The sequence below is a fragment of the Onychomys torridus genome, chromosome 10 (assembly GCF_903995425.1).
Source record: "Onychomys torridus chromosome 10, mOncTor1.1, whole genome shotgun sequence".
NCBI lineage: Eukaryota > Metazoa > Chordata > Mammalia > Rodentia > Cricetidae > Onychomys > Onychomys torridus.
Window position 1 is genome coordinate 81199886 of NC_050452.1, and position 15964 is coordinate 81215849.

Genomic DNA, 15964 nt, shown 5'->3' on the forward strand with positions numbered 1-15964 from the left:
TAGAAAGAAGATAGCAGAGGACTAGTTTGGAGTTGTTCCACAAACCAATTAAATCCCCCAGGACCTTGACAGTTTTCGAGTTTATGTTAACCTTCAAATGGCTCCTCATTCACCAGTGAGCACATCAGCTTTACACATGCAACAGAAGAATCCCAGAACATGCCTGAAATGCATGGGCTTCTGTTCAATGCTATTCCACGTTCTGAACTCAGAGTTTCTTATCTCTGCAGATGTGAAATTTAGTTGTTGTTGTTTTTTTCCAAATCAATGTGTCCCTCCACCCCCCCCCCCAGCCAGTAAAACAAAAATCAAGGAAATTGAATTCACTTTATTTTGTTTCTTATTTATCAGGACTCCATATCTGTAGTGCATCAAAATAAACAAACATTTTTCTCTTGGAGAGGGAACAACCCTTTCTAGTACCTACATTTAGCTGAAAGAAAGTTCATCAACCTGTTTGACTTTTACCAAAAATGTTATAAAACATCTTAATCGTGCACGGGTGTGTAAATGGCAATGGGCTGGGTGAAAAAAAACTCGCCTGGCAAGTAGGCATTCCAGGCGTTTGTCAGAGAATAAAGATTGCAGTGGTGTGAATTACCCCACCGTCCAGTGAAGTGGCTGCATGACCATCTATCTTCTTGAGATGAGAGAGTCGCCTATGCTAATGTGTGCTTTGGAGCAAAGGAGTAGCCCTGGAAAGGGTCTGGGGATAGGGAGCTGGCAAGGCCTCATGGGTCGGAAGTGACCTCAGCAGCGTACATGGTAAGTTTAAGTGAAGCCAGATCTAGTTTGTGGAGAACACTGACAAATTATACTGGTGTGCTTCGCATTCTTCGAAATGACTGATGTCTGTTCTGACAGAACATTGGCCCTCCACTTTTTAAAAGTTTATAGCAAACCAGGACAGGATCCTAGGGAGCACAAACTCATTCACAAGGTGCTGAGGAGCTTTGTAACTGCGGAGGCCAGTGATCGAAGCCCCCCTCCAGTTTATATACTAGTTGTCAACTTATGTCCACACTCCTGTTAGCCCTGCTGCTGAATTCTCTTGCTCAAACAAGCAGGCCCAACCCCTTTTGAATTGCAGCTTCTTCAATGACTCTAGCCTTCCCGAGGGTCACTGTGAGCTGCCTTGTGTTTATGAATCATGTGATACCCGACACTGTTCAGCCTTCCACATCAGGGCTTCCTGCCATCTGCTTTTGTTGTCTACTGTGTTTGCTATGGAATCCTCTTCTGGGTTTCTGGAGAAGGTTCATCTTTTCGTCAAATGGCTCCTTATTTTCGGTGCCTGGGAATATGCTGTTAATGACTGCAACTAACTACAACTAACTACCTTTGGCTGACTCACATTTAAAAGATAAAATTTCCAGTAGAACAACCCATGGCAGGAACATGCCATTATTATAGCAACTCCACTGACTGCTCCAGAGGTGCATACCTGAATAGATGGGCATGCCTTCACACTGTGCTTGTATAAGCTGTATTTTGTTGTACAGAACACATTTGCTTCTTATGGAAGTCATCAACTAATGACTCTTGCTCTGGACATTAACATTCATAGAGAGTGCTCTTTTTAGTTCTATTTCTTAGCTTAAATAAAACCACCTCTTAATTATGTAATAAACAGTTACGTGTTAATTCATTCTGGTTTCTTGAAGTGAGATGCAGGACATGTAAGATTCAATTACTTAAATTACAAAGCTAGATGAACTTTTAAAAAAAGACCTATAAATAATATTTGGATGCTTAATGAGAATTTTTATAATTAATAAAGAAAATTATTTATTACGGTAAACACCTCTACACTTCTTTTAGATTAATGTACTGCTTTTAGAAATATAAATTTTCCTTCATGTATAAGCTTTGGCAAAAAAATGCAAGAGGTGGTCTTCCCCAAGGGAGCACCAATAGGCTGTCCAATGCCAAATAGCCCTGAAAACATGTAACAAGTAACATTATATAAGCTAAGCAGGTTATATTTTTGAATGTATATGTATATACCTGTATGCATGCAATAACAATAAATAAATGAAAAAGCCATTAATTTGAAAGAGATTTAGGAGATATCTGGAAGGGTTTGAAAGGTAAGGGAGAAATGTAATTATATTATAATATCAAAAATAAAACAAAAAAAGATTCTTTAAAAAAAAAAAAAAGGCCAAAAGTTGACCTCAGTTTTCCAGGGCTGAGCACATTATTTTCAAAAGTGTGTGCTTAAATGGGAACATCTTAAGAGCATCCACAGTCATGCCTCCTGGGGGAGAAATGACCTCACAGTGTTATGCTTTAACATTTTTCCCCTGCCTTTTTCTTTTCAATACCTTATATGTAAGCTTTGAAAAACAGGATTTATTTATTTTATGAGTATGTGTATATGCATGTATGTGTGTTTGTGTGTGTATATATGTGTGTGCCTGAGTGTATGTATGTGTATCACATGTAGGTGTCTCTGGAAGTTAGAAGTTAGATCCCCTGGGAGTAGAGTTGCAGGCAGTTGTGACCCACTACGTGGATGATGGGAACCAGACCAGGCTCCTCTCCTGGAGCAGAAGGTGCTTTTAACTGCTGATCCATCTCTCTAGTCCCATTTAATCTTAATATATTCTTTATTATAAAGGAGAGAATACATCTCTAATCAATCACTTCACAGATTTTATAGCATAAAATTGTATTTTTTCATTATGTTTAAATACTCAATTTTTAATTTGGAGCTCAGAATGCACTCTAAAAAGGAAGAAAATATATTTTGAAATAACTTACTATTTAAAAAGAATGTGTTATGACTGACTGTGCCATTAAGGTCTACCAGATACCCACTTATAAGTTTAGTGTAAAAATTTTCACAATTCAGTTAAGGAAATAGATTTGAGCAGGAAATGTTAAATTCTTCCATCCTTTTCTCTTTCCCAAAGACAGAGTCTTGCTGGGTGGCTGTGGACTGGCTTGTCCTCACGGTATACGTCTTGAACTTGCAGCCATACTCCTGCTTCAGTCTCCAGAACGCTGGGTGTCCTCTGATTCTCAAAAGAAATGTGTGCTCAAACACGCTATGTAAACAATGCTTTTAGGACAGAATCTTGTTTACTTTGCTAAATACTTTATGAAACATTTACTTTATTTTTCAGATTATGATATAATTAATTTCCCTTCTTCCTATCCCTTCCTTCCAACCCTCCCACAGATACCTAGTTTATGAACTCATTTCATTAACTGTTACATTCATTTGTGTGTGTCTGTGTTTATATATCTCTAGTACAAATTCTCAGTCTGTTGAGTTTGGCTACTATTACTGGTCTGTATGTTTTAGGACTGCCCTTTGGATGTCAATTTGGATGTGCCTTTCCCTCCCACTCCTTAGCTGCCTATGTTCTTTGCTAAATATCTTTTATTTCACTTTTATTTACAGATAAAATCTGGGATCTTTTATAATGTACAGAAATAATCTATAGTAATTCATCTTTTAAAATTCCTTCACATTTACATTTCTACCATTTTTACTTTGAATAAAATTATGTCTAATAATTATTTTGAAACATGATTTTTAGATGTAAAATAAGTATGTTTTACTTTTTAAGCTGAATAAATAGCAAATACACATAGACACACATTAGCATACTTCCATTTGTTTACAATTTTACTTTTCTGGCTTTCCAATAATAATTATCCCCTTTTAATGAATGATGTGAAATTATTTTTATTTCTCTTTATGATTTTCATAAACAATGAAATTGGGTAGTTTATTCAAACTCAATTCAAATTAATTTTATCCACTTATTTGCATCATGTGTTTCTGTCCACAGATCTGTTCACGTCAACATTTGGGGAAAATAATATATGTCCTAAACTTCAGATTCACATGATATTTCTTAGCGAGCTGGTTAATGTACTGAATGCTAAGTATGTGTCTTTCATACATACATATCTCACAGACATACATGTACACCTACATGAAATTTATACTTCATAATGCAGTTGATTACTAAGCATATTTTATTTTAAATACAAATTACAGATTTGAAACAGGCTTTTTAAATAAAGCGGTTTCCTTCTTAAAATAAATGTTCTACTAGCACATTTCATGGCACTAATGATTTCTTAAGAACTTTTTTCTGAATTCACTGTATTTTATGCCATATGTCTCTACTCTTCCCAAGGAAGGACCAGATATACAAATCAATCCCCTTCGTGTTTAATTGCATAATGGAGTTAGTAAGTCTGCAGAGTATCGCACTGGAATTGGCAGATAGCATGTTTATGTGCATGGCATACTGATGAGAAGTCTAGGGTAAAAGGTGCTTTTTCTCCTGCAGTGACTCTTTTCCAGTTCCATCCCATCCTAGCTCTTAACTCTGGTATGTCCCCAAGTCCTAATCCTTGGTCTATTTCTCTGGTATCCCACCTTTCTGTGGAAAGCACAGAGAAGCCCTGTGATTTGGTATCAACATTAGGAACATTTTTCTCAGACAAGTCTGCCCTCCCTCCTGACTTCCACCTGCATGTCTCAGAGCTCATGTGATTTTCCACTTGGATGCCCGGTTGTCACTACATTATCTGTGTTTAACTGGACTTGACCATATGACTCATGGAGGCTTTCAGGTTCTAGTTATATAACCCTGTCTGTCGTTCGCTCTATCCTGTAAGGTAGACCCAGTAGACATGACCATGCCTAATGTGGTTCTTACAACTTTGTAAGGAGCATTAAGATTTTGATATTCTAAGTCTGGGTACAACATCTTACCTGTTGTATGTATGAGACTGATTCAACGCACAGAATTCTGCACACAAATGTCACCTCTGGTTTTGTTGTAATTTATGAAAATGAACGATGTGTTAGATCCTAGAGATATGTGACAGAAATGTCACTTGACTTTGTAGGTTTAAGTATTTCTACGATCATTACTTCATATTTTACTGCCATACACTTTCCTGAAAATAAGCTGCAGGGAAATGAAGACAAAGCCATTCTATTATTTGACACGTCTGAATAATTCCTTATTAAGGCATGGTAGGGAATAGTGGTACATAAAACGGTATTTTATGGAGCTAAGATTTGTCTTTTTTTGCATGGTAATCAATTTCAAGTTATAATGAACTAAATTAAGCATTTTTTGAGTTATACAAGTATGACTCAATAATCTCCCTTTAGGTTGAATTCTGCTTAGATAGAGGTTAGTTATTCTTAATACTTCACTTCATTAGAGTATGATTTTTTTTTTTTTCTTAAAGTAGCATTTCCCCCATTCAAAAAAAATTTTTTGATCTTTACATCCTATTTGATCCAAGAAGAGTTTTTAGTGATTGGCATTCTTCTAGTTATGTATTAGTCCCTACCAAACCATGTAGGTTCTTGTCAATCATGTGTTGCCTAACCACTGAGCCAGCTGGCTAGCATGTAGCTTATGTTAGCTCCATGTCTCATTGTTCTGGTTTACAGAAGTACTGGCTCTGCATGGTGAGAAAGCTGACAATCTAATTCAAATCCCACTCTCCGGAAAAATGTGTGATAGCTTAAGCTGTCCTCTGAATCCAGATTTATGAACTAGTCCCGGGTCCTAACTAGATTAGTGCCTTTCCTATTAACTGCTAAGTAAGGCAGCTGTCTGAGCTGCTGGCTGTAAATTTGCTCATGTCTATTTTACTAACTCTGCTGCAAAAAGCAGGAGATAACAGGACCAATGTTTCAGGACCTCTGTTTTCACAGCCCAAAAGGAGCCTGGAAGGGATGATGGGAAAGGTGTGAAGAGGTGCAAACAAGTGTTACATTGGGGGAAAAGGGATGTTTTCTGTCATTAATCTTAATTATTTGCCAAGAAATTTAAATCTGACTTATGAGTACTGATGTTAAGCCCTTAATTTGCCATGCTTTGGTATCAAACAATGTTTTACAAGATAAGAATTTTAGGAGGCATAGAAGCATGTGTGTGTGTGTGTGTGTGTGTGTGTGTGTGTGTGTGTGTGTGTGTGTTTGTGTGCATGCACACATGCATGCGCCTTATATAAATATTTTCATTTGTATCTTTCAAGTATTTCCTTGTGTTAATATTCAGGCCTTCACCTTTTGACAGCTACTGTGAGCATCCAGAAATGATGAACAGTTAACAATAAATCTATATAAAATCTCTAGATACAGCTTAGCAATAAGTCTGAATAAATGTTCCTTTCCTGTTTACCTGAATACAGAACAGTTCACTGAAGGGGAGATGTGAGGTGTGGAGTGACACAGAAGAGTGAGAAGCAGGGCTAGACTAAGGAACAGATCAAAAGGGAACAAAGCAGATGAAGAAACAAAAGAGTGTTATTTCTCCAAACAGAATTCAAGAAATAGGAACATGAGATGTTTTGGTTAGGTAATACACAACAGATTATGTATTTTTAATGATTGCAGTCCTGACCACTTTGAAGCAAACAAATTAACCTATCTATTCTTAAAATCCCATCTCCCTCCCTTCTCATGCTTCCCATTAACTTCTCTTTATTCTTAAGTCTATGGCAGGATTCTGTGTTGCTCTTCAATGGAAAGTTGTAACTACTTATATTACTTATGAGTATTTTTGTCTGCCAAAAGTGGCTTATAAATCTTCAAGGGAAAAGATCTTTTAAAAATAGATAAGGCTCAGAACTTCTGCAGTAAGTTTTCAGGATTATATTCTATGTTGTCCATGTGTTTGGATTAAAAAAAAAAAAATCAGTGGCAAAATAGGTAATGTATGGAATTATTGTACCTTTCTATACAGACCTTCAGTTGATAGCAGTGACCTAAACTTCAGGAGTTAGGTTTAGTCAGGGCACTGGGCAGTCTTCATTTTCAGCAGATTTAGAATCACACATCAGACTTTGCTAATCTTTGCACTGTTGTTTCCTTTTCATGAGCTGCTTTACACAGTCTGTAGGAAAATACAGCGATGAAATACTCCGTTAATCCACTTACTTACATTGTGCATAGGAACCATTGCAGATGCAAAAGGCTGCTGATGCCAATGATTTAGATTTTAATTTATAGGCTCTAGAGAGCCCATGGAAGTTTTGAACGGTCAGTAATAAAACAAAACAGAGGTTAGGACTGTGCCCCTGTAAGCCTCTTCGATGATGGTGAGTAAGGAAAAAAAAAATTCTTTTTTTAATTTCTAGTCTTTCATTATGGAACACTAATGGACTTGTATGGAGCTTGTGGTACTGCAGCTTGGCTGGGTTAAGGCCAGCAGATTCTTGAACAAAAGAACAATCTCCCAATAGAAATAGTTATTTTTAGGGCACCAATTTTGCTTGTGAGTCTAGGATGCTGTGGATCCTTGTCTAGGGTGTTTCTTGTTTTTGTTTTTGTTTTTGTTTTTTTTTTTCTTTTAGAGGACTCTTTTCTTGCTTCTTGGGATATTTTTGTAGATTATTGAGGCTCAGAATTTCAGTATCTGTGATACTTGTGTGCATCTGTGCATGGGTATATGTATGTTGGGTAGAGTGGTGGTTGGTGTCTGCTAGTGTTGGGGAAACGGGTGTTGCCATTCTTGAGGAAACTTATGGCTTTCTTTTCATAGTATGGTTTTAGAACCCCAGTTCAGCCAGCAGCCCATGAGCATCCATTGCATCTTTGTTTTGTCGAATACATTATCTCATTTTTGCCTTAACAGTCTCAGAGCTAGATATCATATCACTCCCATTTTACAGTTGAAATTAGTGAGACTCAGTTAAGTACATTCCTCAACATCTCACTGTTGGAAAGCAATTGGGTCTAGACTCAAATTCAGGCTTTGTGATTTCTAGTACAATGTGTATGGCATGCGTCCACACTTTGTTGTTGTTGTATAACAAAGGCTAGTTTTGAACTTGTGGCAATCTCCCTGCCTCAGCTTCCTAGGGTTATAAGTGGATGCCTCCACATCTGGTTCCATGCTGTTATTTTGCAGTACATTTTATATTTTAAAAATCAGCTAAAATGAGGATACAATCCCTCCTTTTTCTCTTAGCATCTGTATTACATCCTGTAAAATTAAGTTAATGATGAAATAAAAATATTATAAAAGTGAGGATAATTATACAGGTATGGAGGTGCTTTTAAATTTTTAGTTCTAAATTTGATTCTCTTGGCAACTGATCATCATTATTGATACACTGCTTTTGTCATGTATTCAGGATGCATGCATATTACTTTATGATAACATATTTAGTATGTTTTTAATTTTGTGTGCATCAATTAATAAAATTTGATGTATCAGGGTGGTAGTGAATTCCTCAGAAAGTTCACAGGCCTGAGTAAGGAATAACTGAACCAAAATGGACCTCATCAGCTGTGTGATTTAATCCCTTTTACTGTGGCTTCCATCCATACTTTTAATTCTGTGCCCCAGTAGAAGTGAACGTGCAGAGGCATGAGAGAGGTCAAGGGCTAGTGTGTCCAGGAATCACAACCTGTCGTCTAGGTGGGAGCAGAAGACTTTGAGTTGGGGGGCACTGTTAGGTGAGGGTGGAAGTATGCAGCTTCTAACACCATCGGCAAATTGGAAAGGCTACTGACTTCACTGGAGCCCAGGGACGTGGGATTTCTACACTGTCATCGATTTGTGTCAGGATAGCACAATTTTTCTCATCTCTGGGCTTTTCATTTGTGTGGAGTTTGAAAAGATCCACAAAATATTTTAGAGTGTGAGCTTGTCTTTTTATTTATTTTTTAATCGAAATCTAAACAAGACTGCTCTATGAAGAAGGATCCTTTCCTTTTTGTTCATGAGGAGATCTCTGGACCCTGCCATCACCCTTCAGAAAAAAAAAAAAAAAAAAAACAAACTTTTAAAAGAATTTATGTTGGTAAAATCTAACTTACTATTAACAAATATATTTTTATAGCAACACAGACTTAGCAATAAGGCATTTCCTAGGCTATCCATGATCAAGAAAAAACACAAATATTTTATCGTAACAGATAAACCGGAAAAATGGCAAGCATTCTTCACAATATGCTGAAATCTGCTCAAGTGACGCTTGCCACGCCATGAGTCTCGCTCCACGGTGACCTTTTTCTGCTGCTGTTATGCTTTACAATCAATTGAAAATATCTGCATATGGAAGGAAGCAAAGGGGATGGAGATTTAAGAGATCCATATAGCTATTTGTCTGCTAGTGTTCTATTTTTATAACATCTCTATTCCTTTACATTTTTTTTTTTCCTCAAAAAAGAGAATTTAGCATATGAGGTTGGATTATTCCCACGGTCATTTTGTTAGGCTACCATTTGCTGCCGCGTGGCACAACTGAAACATGCAATCTCTCCTTTTATTTAATAGTTGTTCACAGAAGAGCACTAATGTATCCCTGTCACTAAATATATAGAGATACATGGAACTGTTCTCCCGTTGGGTCACACTAAAATTGATTTTTTTCAAGCAAGGCTAACAATACTAGACACATGTTAAATGAAAATCAATCATTTTGATTTAAATCAGATAAATACACTTCTTTTTTTAAGTGGTCTCTCTCCATACAGCTCGCTGGATGGCAGATAACACCCATCTAGCCTTTGACCTCTAGCCCCAGGTTTCAACAACCCTCTAAGGAGAATGGCTTGCTTGTGATTTCTTCTTGCAGCATGCTTACCTTACTCTTGATCAATTAGAGAAAAAGTGTATTTTAGATTGCTTGTGAGTAGAAGAATACTAACCAACTATACTTTTCTAGGCACTTAATAGCTCAAATATATGTATTGCTTCCTTAAGAATAGAATACAAAACCAGTTTTATTAAGATAAAACTTTAGGTTTAAATACCTTGTGGGAGGCCAGTGGCTTCAAGTGGTGGCCTGAGGGTTTGAGGAGATACTTTGAAAGACTTTCATGACATGACATGGTAATGCAAATATTGGAGATGTTATTATTTTGCAAAAACAACAACAAAAATTGCATTTGTACTGGTTAATAGAAAACAGGATATTTCCCTGCTCCAAGGATGTCATTTTGGGTATTTCCTGTATAACCAAAATATTATTAGTTTATCAATAGCAACTATAAGACACTCTGCTTAATGGCAAATGTGAGAAAAATATCAAAGTCAAGCATGGTGGCTCACCCCTGTAATCCCAGAACTAAGGAGGCGGAGGCAGAAAGATCACTGTGAGTACAGAGTTCGTTGGATTACAAAAGCAAGGCAGAGGTTGGAGAGATGGCTCAGTGGTTAAGAGTACTGGCTACTTGCTCTCTTAGAGGACCCAGGTTCTCCCAGCACCACATGACAGCTCACAGCCCACAACTGTAACTCTAGTACCAGCACATCAAACACCCTTTCTGGCCTCCGTGGGCACAGGGCACTTAAGTGCTGCACAAGTGGACACACATGCAAGCACTTCAGTATGAAAAAAGACAGAAAGAGAAAAAGCATGTGCTCCATATCTTAAATGTAAGTTATTTATTTGTAGTAGATACTTCTTTTTCTATTCACTTACCTATGTTTGCTACTTTGTTTCCACTGGAAGATTTGAAACACATTTCCGTCTCCTCTTTTTTGTTTTGAGGCAAAATGTTTTCTAAGAAAATTAGAGAAAAGAGCTACAAGTTGCCACTTACTGTATCTAAAGAGGAGTTAGGTTTTATTTTCCTTTTAAATTTAAAGATAACTGGATAATCTACACCTGCTAGAAGTTCATTATGTTTCACTTGGGGCAGTCAGGAGATTAAAAAGTCCTGAAAAACTATAATCCAGGAGGGTGTAGTGGATGGCATTTGGGAAACTAAGAGAGGAGAAATGACATGGGTTTGAGGCTAGCAAGGGCTACGTACGGGCTATGGGCCAGCCTGAGCTACAGAGTAAGAGTCTATTGCAAGCAAACAAATGAAAATGAAAAACAAAACCTTCAGAACCCGAACAGCAAAAAGTAAACTAAGAAAGCCCCAAAAGATATATTTTGAAAATAATAATTTTGCTTCCTACTATTCTATTAATATACACACAAATTGTCTACAAATAATTTATGACATATAGCAAAGAATGGCACATACTTACGTATGTGACAACTTCACAATTATAATTTTCCACCAATTAATTTCATGGCTTTTCATTATATGCTAGAATTAGGACATGAGAGACATAAAAATATAATAAAAATTAACATTTTTCTCTTGAGCAGCTACTATTTTGAGACAATGTTTGAGACCCAAAATATTTAGCACGTGTTCATTAACCTGTTTGTAACCTACTCAGAGGATCCGTAGTCGGCAGGTGGGAAGTAAATAATGAACAGTTCAAATATTAGCACAAGGCAGAGGAAGGGTATGAGGAAAGGACTGTCCAACTTAGTAATGGACAGTCTAGATATAATGGCCTTCTGTGTTAAGGCAAAACACTCCACCTGTGGAGCATGAGGTGAAATGAGAGGTGAGAAACAACACAGAACAGAGGTGATTCTGAAGAAGTGGACCAGGTCTAGATGGCAAGAAAGCTTGGCTCAGTTGTCTGGAGCCTTGGAACCATGGATGGAAGATAATAGGGGAAACTTGAAGTCTTGTGTAGGCCTAGATGGTCTATTGTGCTAGTCTATTAGACTAACCAGTGAATGGTGAACAAGTATCTATTGCTTTGTTTCTTAAACTTTGGGATGAAGAAAACCCATGTCTTTCAGACAAAAGAGACTTTAATTAGTGTCTTCTAATTTTGTTGTCCTGCTTCATGAAATGAAGATAAGAGCAGGAGGAAGCTGGAGCTTGTGGAACCACCCAGTTAGGGTTGGGGGGTCAGGGTAGTAAAGTTTAGCCTGGAAATTCAGATGCCAAACAGAGCAAGCAACCCAGCCAACAACGCCTTGACTTTGGCGGAGGAAGTCAGATATGCTTAGTGGAAAGAGGATGTTACAGAAAAGTCAGGCCCAGACGCTGGAACTGTGTAAGGACCAAGGGCTGCCCACTTACTTGGGCCCAACACAGCACCTGCTCTGGTTCCTGTGCTGTGTTGTAGCTCAGGTTGATGTTGAACTTGCAGCAATCCTCCTGCCTCAGCCCCCAGGAGGATTACAGATGTGAGCTACTGCATCCAGCCATTAGTAGATGCATCTGAAACTTTGAAACAGAGTCTCAGGCACTCCTTGATATAATGTCTTGTTTCCTAGTACTTTAGCCATTTGCAAAGTGCGAAACACACAGCACCTTCGGCGTTTGAGTAGTGGGAAGAAAGGGCAAGAGAGAAGGAAGAAGTGATAGAATTCTGTTTGGAAAAGCACGAAGCTCTTAACTTTCTACAGCCTTTCCCCATAGTTTCTTCCCTCCACGTACTGTGGGCATGCAGCTGCTCGAGACATGGCCTTTCTTCCCTCCAGAACAGTCAAGCTTTTGTAAATTGAAGAGGGTCCTGACTAAGGGCTGAGGATCTGTAGACTCTGAGAAGCGATTTTGTCTTAAAAAGTTGGTATCAAAGGGTGATATTTGATTTCTAAGGGCGATAGTATGCACAGTAACTATTGGAATCAAGACTCAAAAAGGATGGAGAAGATGAGAAAGGAATTTAGGGCTATCCTCCCACAGCTGTTTCCAAGATCAAAGACTGATGAGTCTTAGAATTGCCATTTGATTAAAAGGAATATGAGTGAAACTGAGCAAAATAATGGATACTAACTGAGAACTTTTCAGAAACAGAAGTGTGTGTGTGTGTGTGTGTGTGTGTGTGTGTGTGTGCGTGCCAGCACATACTACTCATGTGTGCTCATGCATATGGAGGCCAGAGGCCCATCTTAAGTTCATCCTCTAGTTCTCTCCATGTTGTTTTTGAGAGTGAACCTGGAGCTCACCAATTAAACAAGACTAGCTGTTCATCAATTGCAGGGACCTCCTGTATGCCTCCCCTGCACTGAGCTGACAGACGTACCACCATGACTCTGCTCTGCTTTTTATGAAGTCACATGTGGGATTAGATCTCAGGTCTGCAAGTTTCTGTAGCAAGCATTTTAGCAATTGAGCAGCCTCCCAGCCAAGACTAGAAGTATTTTATTTTTTGAGTTTAATGGAAACAGTGAAATTCCGATACCACTGACAGAATGTTATGTTTGCAAATGTTTTATAACCATCAGCTATGCACTTCACTTTAAACAGTGAGAGATGACAATTTATCAATTATCATATTTTCAGCAAAATATTTAAGAATGGTACAGGTTTACTAATTTAAGTCCCACTTTGGCCAACTCTCCCAGGAAAGAACTTGGCTTAGAAGAGAACTGAAATTTATTTCACACCTGCATGTTGCTTATTCCCTTTCTCACTGGATCCTCAGGAGATGTGGTTTCCATTATGCACATGGGAGTTTGATAATGACCCATCAGCCAGCAGGTGGTGAAGGCTACACCCATAGCCCCTTTATGTTGGGTTTAATAATTTATAATCTTCCAAGGAACAAAGCCTGGAGGCATCGAGGACTCTGATTTTGTGTGCCTGTTTCTGTGCCCAGTGTCTTCCACTTGTATTTTTAAATAGACTGCGTTTTCCCAGGAAGCACTCTGTAAGGACTGTCATAGTGTGGTCACCAACCTCAGATGGTGACAGCTACTGCAGTTGAATCCAGCTCTTGTCATCATTAATGGCTTGCATTTGTCACTGTACCCTGGCCATCTTTGCTTAGTGTATACATATGTTCATTAGAATAATTACTACCTGTCACTATCTGTTTACTAGACAGCTCCTAGTCACTCCAGATATGTAACTATCATGGAACAATGCACCGAGCCCATGTGATCTGCTCTCCTCATCCTGTTTGTGGGCACGTGTGTGTGTGTGTGTGTGTGTGTGTGTGTGTGTGTGTGTGTGTACTTTCCTTCTTTTTCACAGTGTTAAAATACATCTCACAGCTAAATTGATGAATTTTCATTATGCCACTCCTACTGAGAGGATCTTTCTTAGTTTTAAAGTCATAGCCTGACATTTATTAGGGTGTAATATTTTCTGAACATAAAGCATGGCCCATGGATTTAGAGGCCCTTTTTATCCTGTTCTGCTGGACAGCTAGAGGAGAAGTCAGAGGAGTAACAGAAGTGCTGACTCAGGGAACGAGGAAACCTGGATTGTAAATCATGCCCACAGAACCTTATAATGTCTACATCAAACCTTTGCTTTAACTCAAACATCTTCCTTTCCTCCCCTCCCCTCTTCTAACCTCTCGTCCCCTAATCTCCCCGCCTCTCCCTTCATTACTTCTCTCCCCCATTTACAGAATTACTGAAGTGGGAATGAAAGAAATCTCCTTGATGGTTTTAATCTTGAACTCAAGTCGTCATGATAGTGTATATTGAAATGGAATACATTTAGCATTTCCTTTGTCTCATATGCCGGCATTTGAAGTATCTCTGACTTTTATCTTTTGTGATTTGCTTAAGACCCTTTTTGTAGACATGTGTTATCCACCCCCCCCCCCCCCCCCCCCCACTTTTTAGGAGACTTATTTAAACTTAAACAAACAAGCAAGCAAACAAACATGTGGTTAGTTGGTGTGTGTGTGTGTGTGTGTGTGTGTATGTGTATGTACATGCTCCCATGTTCCCATGTGTCACAGTGTGCATATGGAGGTCAGAGGACAACTTTTGGGAATTAGCTCTCTCTTTCAGCCATGTGGGCTTGAGGGATTGAACTCAGTCATGTCTTCAGGCTGGGCAGCAAGTGTCTTTAAACTCTGAGACATCTGATGGGCCCAAGGCAACAAATCTAAAGTGAATTCTGAATTCTCATATGTCTTAATTTGATACTTTAAGAAAACAGTGCCATGGCTAGACTCTGGAACAACACGGGTTTTGCATGTGCTGTATTTGTCAGAAGCTCCGAGTCACATGTTGCCTTTCTAACTTACTTATGATTGGCCTGGAGCTCCTCAGACCATCATTCTCAGCCCTTTGTTTTAAAACGGACTTTTTCAACTGAAGCTTCATTTGTGAACCCCAGAACAGAGGCAGTGTTTCAAAAGACTCTCCTCAGTTTTCTCAAAGATGCCACATGGCTGGTAAAAGGCCCATGTGAGAGGTGGCTCTATGCAGACTGGACATCTTTGAACATCGGGGCTTCTTCATGCACTCATGGACCTGTTTGAGAAAGGCTAATGGGGACAAAATTAATTTTCTACCACAGTATTTCTGCCATTACTTTTCCCCATAAATTGAGAAAAAAATTCAATGTTGCAATATAGAAATGAAAACAGTCAAGTGGTAATTTCTTATATTTAGTTCCTACATTACTGTCCAATGACAAGATGATTTCTATGAAGCTAGAATTTTTTTTTTCTCAAATAACTATTTTCCATAAGAGTGCTTTTTTCTGTCAGTAACAAATAGGGCAGAAATCTTTTAATGTAGATGTCCTCATATCTGTATTTGTGAAATCAGACTTCTGGCTACAGTATGCTTGGGAGAGATGCCTCTTCTGGGTTTTGTAGTATTTGCAGTCAAGGTACATCAAAGCCGATCCTGGTTATTGTTCATACCTGGATATTCCCCATATATTGTATCATCACTCCGAAATGACCTTGTGAGGTGAGGGGGGCGGCAAGAGAGATATACCGTGCCTCATGAGAGCAAGTGGAGCCATGCGTGTCAGGAGAAGACACTAAAGATTTATTGTCTGTGGCAAAGGAAACACAGATCTCTGCTTGTACAGTAAGTGTTTCTGACACCACCATGGCAAAGGGTGAAGCAGGCTGTGGGCTAGAAAATATTCTTTTGGCACATAATAATAAACGTTCTCATTTGGTTTTGTGTATATTGAGCACGTCTTAATGTTTAGCCTTGGTAGGACTTGAAGTACAGATTAAATCTTTGTTACAAAGGGAACCTCGCTGCCCAGGTGACTGCCAGGTTAGCCTCATTGGACTAGAATTTATGAACAGATCCATTCTGTTTCGAAGAGAAGATAGCAACATACAGAGCAGTATAATTTTCTCCCAACCTCATATTTTATTTATAAAAATGTCTTCCCCTTCTTTATAGGAGCTAGTTTAAAGGGAAAAAATGTGAATGA

General features: G+C 38.4%; 1 protein-coding gene across 1 annotated transcript in view; it reads left to right on the forward strand.

Annotated features, from left to right (window-relative positions):
- Positions 1-15964, forward strand: part of Antxr2 (ANTXR cell adhesion molecule 2) — a 131151-nt gene that overhangs the window by 81871 nt on the left and 33316 nt on the right. The gene's annotated exons all lie outside the window — the stretch shown is intronic.